Source organism: Rhagoletis pomonella, unplaced genomic scaffold (assembly GCF_013731165.1).
Source record: "Rhagoletis pomonella isolate Grant_MI unplaced genomic scaffold, Rhpom_1.0 Rhpom_scaffold_00013, whole genome shotgun sequence".
Lineage (NCBI taxonomy): Eukaryota > Metazoa > Arthropoda > Insecta > Diptera > Tephritidae > Rhagoletis > Rhagoletis pomonella.
In genome coordinates, this window is record NW_023458567.1 from 21,465,670 (window position 1) to 21,476,294 (window position 10,625).

Here is a 10,625-nt window from a genome sequence, read left to right on the forward strand (position 1 = left end):
GATACGATTTTAATAAAATGCATATTTGCTACTACATCCTCTTTCCCCCTTTTCTCTCACTTCCAAGAGCATTCAATTTAATGACGTTTAGTAAGACCACCAACTTTTAAAATCGTAAAAAAGTCGGCACTCGTGAGGCTCTTTTTACTTTCAAAAACGAAAATAAAGGAAACCAACTTCTCTCATTTTATGCACAAACTCAGGAAAAATTGCCTACATTAAGTTAGTTCGGCTCGTAAATCTCCCCAGGCATAGTTCGCAAGTGTTTTATTGAGTAGCTTATCACGATGCAACAATTTGCGGTTATATTTCAATACAGGTAGACGATTACACTGTAGGCAAAATGTCAAGTTTTAAAATGACACAAAAAATACCGAAACACTTAAATTTAATTTTGAGTCGTACGAATCTGTGTTCGGTTTTTCTAGATGAGGTAATTTTCCCCAGATATTTAAATTTTTATGAAACAAATTTAACTTAACAGGAAAAAATTAAAATAAAATACATATATAGATACATTTTTTAATTTTATTTTATTTTTTTCACTTATATTAAAGCCTGTTCCTTAACAAAGAAAATGGATGTATAAAACAAAGGCGCTGAAATGAAAATGCGTAATAATTTTTTTATGAAATACATATATTTAACACCGTGCAACAGTAAATTTTGCACCCATAACATAATATAGTCGCCAAGCCATGGGCCAAATAGTTTTTTCTCTGATATCAGGAATTATTTTTAAGGACTTTGAAAATTGAAAAAATATGATTACAACAAAAATGATTTAAACAGTTCAGCGCAATGTAGAAAACCAGTATTGGTATCAACTTAAAAAGAAAATTCTTTAGAATTAAGAGTAAGTATTGAAAAAGTCCTCGAATAAACTTGAAATTTTGCAATACATACCTATTTTTAATAAAATTACTATATGTTAAGGACTAATATACACTCGATCCAATTACGCCCATCTAACTTTATAAGTTAAAAAAACACAAAAAATTTATTATTTTATTGTACATTGTAAAACATTTTTAAAATAATTTTTGGAATTAATCATATCTTTAAAACTACAAAACCACTTTAAGAATCCTGACGTCAGAGAGAAAACTAAAAAGGCAATTTTACTATATTTGTCCCATTCTTTCGTGAGTACCGTATGTAAGCAGGAAAGAATGTTACTCATACGCCGTGTACTCCTACGTGTTTTTAAAATATTTCCCTGTTAAAAGTTTAAAGTTTTTCATTCACAATGCACGACCCTAACTTACGGGTCTCGGCGTTTTTTTTTTTGTCATTTAAGCGTTCCTACAGTCTTATTAGAGCACGAATTACATTGAATCTTTTGTAGTATCACTGACGATGAAGAAAAAGACGTTCAGACGCGTTCAGATACAGATAAACCATCACTGATTTCAAACGGTATGAAATGACTTATGCCACTTTCAAAACACTCATATGGCTCACTTTTGGACATGGTCGATGGGACGCATTTTCGGGTTACAAGTATTGCGACTGATGTACCACATTCTCTATCTCTCAACAGATTTCTCAGCTTCAGTAAGAATTTAGAAAAGTTTGAAGATGATTTACTTCTGTAATATCCCTTTTCACCCAGTTTTTCCATTCATACATACAAGGTCTCAAGTACAATGGGAATCTATGACTAAACGTTTTCATACATCTATCCATTCGATTTCTGTACATTCGTATAAACAAAATTCATATATTATTTTTTAACAGGAATCTAAACGGATAACCCTTGAGAATCAACCGTAGTTAAAAATAGGAAAAAAATAAAAAAGGAAAGCAGTATAGCATTAGAATACTCATTTTATGATAGCCAACCATCCGCCTACAAAATACAGAACTATTCCGCAATTGCGGTCTCTAGATAATTTTATTTGATATTTTTGCTCTTTGAGTTCTTTTCAAGTCACTGTGTTTTGTTTTGTTTGTGTTGTTGCTGCCGCTGCTTTGATATTCTAATTGCAATTCGCTGTTCTGTTCACTTTTCCTCCCGTTTTGCCATTTTCAATTCTTTTCTAGTTCATGCGAAATTCCCCACCCGCCTTCTATGGCTGCGTTTAGCAGCGGCGCACCGCTTTTATTCCCATTTTGTTTTCCAACTTCCGACCATTCATAATATTTTGTTGCTTTGTTCTGCGTTGCAACTTGATGTTGCATTGTTTGCCGCATCAACCCTCAGTTTTCACGTATTTCACCAACCCACTTTTCATGCAGCAGCAGGAGAATTGATGGCGCTGAACTGCATTGGGGGCAACACACTTGAGTCGGAGCGGTGGTGCGGCAGTGCGCAGCTTTCAGCGCTGTTAGACGCTCAGCTCCAACAAGTAAAAATCCCACTAAATGAATATACAACAACATAGCAAACAAACAAACGCACATACAAAAGCGACTTTGGCAGTATTAACTCTGGTTCCATGAGCATTCGAACGCAGCATGGCGTTGGCTTGGTTGTGGGGTTCCGAGGCCTAGGACGAGGCCGTCACACGCGACTATGTGCTCGTCAGCCTGTTTTTATAGACGATTTGGAGCACACAACGATAGCGGCTGAAAAGTTGGCGCGGTGGAAGAGAAGTACGCTGCTATGTTGGAATAAATTGAGTTGGGCCATTGCCTGCTGCTCCCCGCCTTGTGTTGCGCACCGGTGTTGTGGGCGTTCAGTTGTGCTGTGCTGCTGCAATCTGGCACGAACAAAGGACTAAGCGCCGCAGCGCGTCACTCACTCATTTTCTCACTGATTCAGTCAGGCAGTTAGTTAGTTGGTCCTCTTTATGCCATACTAAATTATCAAGCTGCGGCCAGATTTGAAAGCGGGCGCCTCAGTTTTTTCAGAGCATTTCAGCACAAAAGCGATTTTGTCTATGAACTGAATGCATAAAGATTATTCATCCGTAGCTGCTGAGGAGTATTTGCAAACTACTGGTACTTATCTTGTCATTGTTTAACACACCGCTATCAAATTTCCGATTTTTTGCTTCAATTCCTCAATGGAGGTGGTGTCGAATGTAGCCTTGAAGTGGCAGTGTCGATATTATTTGCAAAGAGAGCCTTGAAAGCGGGCGTTTAGAGAAGGAGAGTAGTAATCATTCTTAATTGTGAACTTTTCAATGCATTTTATACTGAGTTAGGTTGAGGGTACAAAGTGTTTCTCTGACCAGCATTGGCTTCAACTATCAGTCAGTTGCGGAAAGTCAACGGCTTAAAATATTTTCTTTACAACCATTCCTTAATAGCCTAGAACAGTCAAATATCCTCATGCCTATACAATTTGTATGTATCATCCCAGAATAATGCGGCGCCAACGCCGAGCTATTGGAATTTTAAATTTTGATAGGGCGTTACATGTGGATGCGTGTCGGTAATTAAATTCGATATATCGGTATGGTGATATTCTTGATTCACGGCATTCGACATTGATAAATCTACTAAAATAACATATCGGAAATATCGATATCTATACTCTATACTAATTATATAAAGAGAAGTCCGTTTTTTTTGTAACAGGTAATCTCGCGAACGGCTGGTCCGATTTTCATGAAATTTTGTATACAAATAGCTTTCGGTAACCACCATGTTTTAGGCTAAAAAAATTTTATTTTTTTTTTCGGGTAGGTGGACCAGGGACCGGTCTATTCGAAAAAATCTTATTATAGTCCGATGTGCTTAAAATTTAGTACGTAAGTAGCTTTTTAGTATATATTAGCATATATGACCCATTTTTTCCGGGAAGTGGTCCAGGGACCGATCTATTCCAAAAAATCGCATTTACGGTCCGATTTGCTTAAAATTCGGCGCGCAGGTAGCTTTTTAGCATGTATTAGCATATGTCATCAATTTTTTCCGAGAAGTGGACCAGGGACCGATCTATTCCAAAAAATCGCATTTATGGTCCGATTTGCTTAAAATTCGGTACGTAAGTAGTTTTTTAGCATATACTAGGATATATGGTCCATTTTTTCCGAGAAGTGGACCAGGGACTGATCTATTCGAAAAAATCGTATTTACGGTCCGATTTGCTTAAAATTCGGTACGTAGGTAGATTTTTAGCATATATTAGCATATATGATCCATTTTGTCCGAGAAGTGGACCAGGGACCGATCTGTTCGAAGAAATCGTATTTATGGTCCGATTTGCTTAAAATTCGGTACGTAGGTAGCTTTTTGCCTGGATAAGCTTATAGATTCCTGTTTTCCAATTTTCATGCAATTTCGAATATAAACAGCTTTAAGTAACGACCATATCAAGGGGCGAATTCGTCACTAGGCAAGATTTTTTTGCGCCAATCTGAAACAACGGATACTGTCAAAATATAATTATAATATATAATATATCTCAACTAATATATATTTAGAAAGCCGTTTGTTAGTTTTCGCAAGGCTCGAGAGCGGCTGAACCGATTTTTTTGAAACTGCCACCTGCCGCACGTGTCCCAAGGATGGTTTTAGGCTGAAAAAAAATCTGTATGTAAAGGGGGCGTGGCACTTCCCATACAAACCGAATTTCTCATGCTACATATCTCTCAAAGTGTGCATGGTAGAGTTTTGGAAATTGGTATGGAGATATACGAAATCAATCGCATACCCTTGGAGAAAAATTTTAGCTATTGTAAAAAGGGGTGTAACATCTACCATACAAACCGAATTTTTCATACTGCTTATCTCTGGAAATTTTTTGGTAGAGTTCTAGAGTATTGTATGGAGATGTACGAAATAAATCGCATACTCTAGGAGAAAAATTGGAACTATTGGAAAAGGGGGCATGGCATCTTCCATACAAACCGAATTTTTCAGACTGCCTATCTTTGGAAGTGTTCATGGTAGAGTTCTGGAACTTGGTATGGAGATATACGAAATCAATCACATACTCATGAAGAAAGAGGGCAGCTGTTGGAAAGGGGGGCGTGGCCCCTCCCATATAAATCGAATTTTTATACTGCATATCTCTGAAACTGGAACTTCGTATGGAGATATGTATATAGTTGAAATCAAGCCCATACTCATGGAGGGGTGTGAGGCCTACAAACCTACCGACCTTTAGCTATCTTTGAATGAATTTTTTTATTCTTCTGTAGGTGTGTTTGTGAGTGAAATCCTCCTAAATGGTTGTTCGGATTTTAACGAAACTTTTTGTGTATTTGAGCGGGTCTCTGGATGGTTTAGTTTCGCAATTTAATCCGACAGTTGGCGCTGTAGTTGAGTTATTACTAAAAATCTTATTTATGATCCGATTTGGCTAATGTTTTAAATATGTATGCAATACTATTGCAAAAACGTGCTACCAAGTGGTGCTGAAGTCGAGCTATTACTAAAAATAGCCAAGTGAGTAAAGGGGCCGTGAAGATCAGATTAAATCGACCTGTTGCACCATTGAGTATATCGAACGCTCCTGCGTTGCAATTGGCCCAATGGATGTGATTTTCCAATATAATTATGCGTTCAAACTTTTAAGGTATTTCGTCTGAAATAAGTATATGTATATTGCATTTCTGTAGAACAATGATTCGCACCCATTTTGAAATTGCCACCTACTATACTGTAAAGCTTCTAGGACATTCACTATAGAACCGGGTCATTGTTGCCGCCAGGGAGTGAAGAGGAAAAAATGTATTTCGCTTTGCGAATAACCGTGCTATGAAATGCCGCACAACTGGAGAATTTCAAGAACGGATATAACACTTTCCTTAGGTTATTTAAAGCGGCAAATGACCACCAAACCTTAATCTTAGCAGACAAATGTGCCAATGAAAATCGTAAACGTGAATTGTTGGTGAAAATGTTGGACCAAAAAGTTTCAATAAAATATATAAAAATTTTGGGCGGGACGAAGTTCGCCGGGTCTGCTAGTAGTTTATAAAAAAATATTGCTGATACACACGATACCTATGTTTGTAATTGAAATTGAAATATCCGAAATCTCGATTAACGAAGGTACACTGGAAAAGATACATTTTAATTGTTATAAAAAATAGTATCTTTACACAAAAAGTACTTTGCCGTTGCTGTAAGTTTTCTTAAAGAAATACATTTACGATAATTTATTTCTGGAGAGCTACAAACTGATTTCAAAGCTCGATACTATGGCAACAATTTTTTTTTGCGAGTGAGAAAAATGTTTCCAACTAAGTAATCAATTTCATGATCAATCCGAGTATTTCAGATATCGCAACAAAATATTGTATCAATATCGTATCACAACTCCTGATGTCGATATAAATTAACCGATATATTGAACAGCGATATTGATATATTGAATATCGTATCGGTATAGCGCAACCTTAGCGTTAAGTCTTGAAGTTGGGTGCAGAAGACTGGACGAAAGAAAGCGAAACAAAACGATTTAGAGCAGAGGAGGATAAATCGTTGCATAAACGCAAGCTTCGACTGAAATTATGACAGTACATACATACATATTTAAATTGAATCTGAGCTGCCTTTGCCGGAACCATGCACAAAACAACACGCACAGAAACCATCACTCAGACTATATGATATCCACTGCGCTGTTTCCCCTTTAATCTGTTTTAAATCTGCACGATTTACGAATAAACCTAAATAGATTGTTGGATGTCAAAGAGCTCAGGTGTTCGTCTCTCAATACGTCGCGGCCATATTTCTTGCAAAGGCGGGACAGAAACACAAAAATGTTCCCCCGTATCATCCTTTTGAAGGCAGGATGGGCATATGGAGTTGTCACGTATGCCTATCACAGTCAGGTCTTAGAGCCGCGTGAAGTGACCAGTCAGCAGTCCAACAGGCTTTCTGCAGTCTCATCTGTTCAGTGAGAGCAAATAAACTAAATAGACTTTCTAAGTTGAAGGCAACATGAGTTTTGCCCCTCGATAATAATAATAATAAAAAATAGGTTGGCGCTTACACATATATTAATGTTTGGCCAAACCTCTCCCCCCATTTGTGGCATGCGCCTTGATGTTGTCACACAAAAGGGAGGGGCCTACAGTTTTACGCCGACTCCGAACGGCGATTGTATTTTTATGAGAAGCCGTTTTTCATGGCAGAAATACACTCGGAGGTTTACCATTACCTGCCTGGGACCGCTATTAGAACAAAACTTTTAATTTTATTTTTATTTCTTTGATGTTGGGTTTAACCGGGCTTGAACCCAGGCCCTCGATGCCTCCGAGTCATTGCTGAGCGAAGTATTCGTTCACCAGGTTTCTAATAGTGGCTTCGATGGCCGAAGTGGGTGGCGCTACATTTGGTTGCGGGCTGAGGAATGCCTGGTCTGAGCCAACTCTGGCCAAATGGTCTGATGTTTCATTAACAGGTACTCCCAATTGACCTGGCAACCAGAGTAAAGCAAGCTCGTTTTATTTGTTAGCCTACATAATATAGTAGAGACTTGCATTGCCGATTTAGTTTGGAAGTAGTTAGAGAGCTGCCCAGTGGCTTAAGTGCAGCTTGGCTGTCACTGCAGACACATAAACTCCTTCCCCTTCACCTATTTTCCAACAGGTAGTCCATGGTCTTGAGTTTTGCAACTATCTCTGGATGTAAGACCGAAGCATACTTCCCAAATAAAAAGTGAAGCTTATCTTCTTAAATTCGACGAACGCCCCAGATTCTGACCCAGAATCAGTTTTGGAGCCATCAGTGAAGGTTCGAAAATGAGGGAACTCAACATTATAGATTCTCTTCAACAAAGTTAATAGTGGAGTACTATCCTGTGGCATTGATTATGGGTCTGATCATAGAGGTATAAATCCAGAGGATTCCCTTGGTGACAGACCCCACTTTTTCCCAAGACCTGTGTATATTGCCAAAATGCTGGCAATGCTTTGGATGTCTTGTGTTCCACGTGAGATTTCCACGATAGCTTTGTATGCAGAATTACTCCTAGATACTTTACTTCGGGAGAAGTCTGAATTGTGACTCCTTTAAGTGTTGCGGGAATGACAGCATTCAACCTTCTCCTTCAAGTGGAGAGCCCAACACTAGTTTGAGTTGAGTTAGCGGTGAGCTCATTTCCAGCACACCAATGTCAATCATATTCAGTATTATCTGCCTTTTCTGCAAACATCCGGCAGGGATGGGTCCGTGACTAGACAGGCCACATCGTCCGCATAGGCTTGAGCGTAGATATCAGATGCATTAGGAGTGACAAGAAGAGAAACAATTACCAGGCACCAAAGCAACGAGGAAAGCACACCAGCCTAAGGAAAGCCCTTGTTAACTCCGCACGTGACATTTTCACCTCCTTCCGCCTGAATCCTCCTGAGCCGCTGCATCAGCATTGAACGAATCCAATTTACGAGTACATAATCTACTCTAAGCTTAAGTAGGCGCAATTTTTATGCATGTGGTACCAAATCGATGATTCATATATAATAATACTCCTTTTGTCGCAAGATTGTGAGCGAAATTTCCGAAAAAGTGATGCGAAATTTGTTTATTCACACCTTTGCCGTAGCAACAGTAGCAGCAAATATTTATATGCCCAGTTCCTCCAAAAGCCCCGATTTCCACATGCGCGCAATGTTAATAAAAGCACCCTCGGTACTTGGAGTATTTATTTCTTTAAAGAATTTTCGATGTGTCATGTGATGTTAAGCAGTCCTGTTTCAGTTAACTACTTTTCCTATGGCTGTTTTAATAATTCACGAATAATTAGCCGCTTCGTTTTCGCAATGCGCCCAGTGGGATTGAAGCGGGCGGCAGCTGCAGTGACAACCTTGCGGAATTGGCGTTCGGAAGCATGCACGTCTGTTGGTGTGGGAAGGACGGCCAGAGTGCCCTCGCAAAGCCGTTGCAGACTGCTTTGTTAAGGTTTACATAGGTTCGGTATGCAAAGTGAGCAGGTGTATCAATGGAGACGATTACGGGTGGGTAGCATCAGATGGCTAACGACAACATAGGTCGCCACATTATTATGCTTAAATGGCAAAGATCGTGATATGTATGACACGTCAGCCAATACCATAGGGGTTTCACCTCGGAGAAGCACGCCTACATATATCAGGGTGATATCCTGTAGAGCACCAGGTGAGCTCGACATCGTCTGACCGGGACCTAGCCTCTATCATTCTAGGTAGGTATCCCTGCGGTTGATGTCTGCTTCAATGAGACGATACTGCAATGTGTGATTAGTGATGAACGCCGAACCTCCGCCATGACTTCGATCGCGACGGTGCAAATTGTATTCGGCGTAGATACAAACAATACGAAGGCAAAGGTCACTCCAAGATAGCAGCTAAAAATAATGCAAGTGAGAAGGCATTGTGAGATTATGTATTGGAGAAAATGCGGGAGAAATCACGCTTGAGAAAGAATTCAACCAATAATGACGAATCTATGGATACGACTGAAGTACATAATAAGGTGAGAATGGTGAGAATGGGCAACAGGATGGAACACCAACAGTACTTGATGATGTACCAATGGCCAATTTGGCTTCGTTCGCTATTTTTAAACTTTTCACTAAATGGGAGAATGAGGGTTATGTTGTACCTGAGGTGCGTGTAGCTCATCCTACACAACCAGGATCTGGTACTAAGGGAGGCAGTGTTGATGGAAGTCCACAATCTAAGCCGCACAAGGCACCGCCAATACGCTCTGAGTTGCCAAATAATTGGGAATCCATACATACATCCACTTTACTTTGCATGATGCCACCCGCACTACAATATCGCGAACTAGGTACAGTGGGTACCCCCAAATGTACTTCAACGTATGGGTGTTACCGTAGATGATGTGCAGTACGAGAGTTCTGGACGTTCTAAGAAAATTGCGCGTCGCAACGTTGCCGATCTGTGCTTAACAAGTTGTTTGGCACAAACTTCGTTAAGGAGCAACCATGCCAAGATTAATGAGCAAAAAACTTCACATGTGCTTAGTATTTTAGAACTTAATCTTCAAATTCTGTAGAAAATAAGCGAACCTTGTCGCATTCAAGAATTTTACCAATAAATGACAGAATATAAATTAATAAACTTATAAAAAAAAAAAAAAAAAACGAACCAGTCCGATAGTAATTGGTTCGCCACCAGTTCCAAAAGCAGCGATATGTGGTACTTTTAGAAGTCTATATCTAAAATGACGAATTTAGAACTGGTTCAAAACTATAGAAAAAGGGATGCAGAACAAACTAGGTCTCATCTGGCGAGTTTTGAACTAGTTCAAAACTACTGAAAAAGGGATACAAAACTAATGAGAAAGGGCTTGTTTACTTTAAAAAGACTTTTGTTTGGCGGGTTTTTCGTTCAAATACGCTTTCAGTCTGCACGTCGCAGATGCTTTTTCATAGTTTGGTAATGCAAAATTATATTTGTGTTAACATCTTAACATTTTAGGACCTTCTGGAATATAACCAATAACAGTCAGCATCTCTACAAATTCAGTTACAGCCAAAGGTATGTAAACGTGTTTTCAAATGCACAATTTAATTTACATTCATTCAAACAAATTTGATTTCATATTGAAAATACATTTCTATGCAAATAATTAAAAATTGCTACCATGGTTACCCTAAAAGAAAACAACTTGTTACTTTTTTCGTTTACAATTGGTTCAAAACTATAGAAAATGGGGTGCAAAGCGAACTAGATCCCATATGTCGAATTTAGGACTGGTTCTAAACTATAGAA

General features: G+C 38.9%; 1 pseudogene; it reads left to right on the plus strand.

The window, feature by feature from the left end:
* LOC118748392 overlaps positions 1-9,971 on the plus strand; it is an 11,416-nt pseudogene extending 1,445 nt beyond the window's left edge.
* Positions 9,972-10,625: the final 654 nt, after the last annotated feature.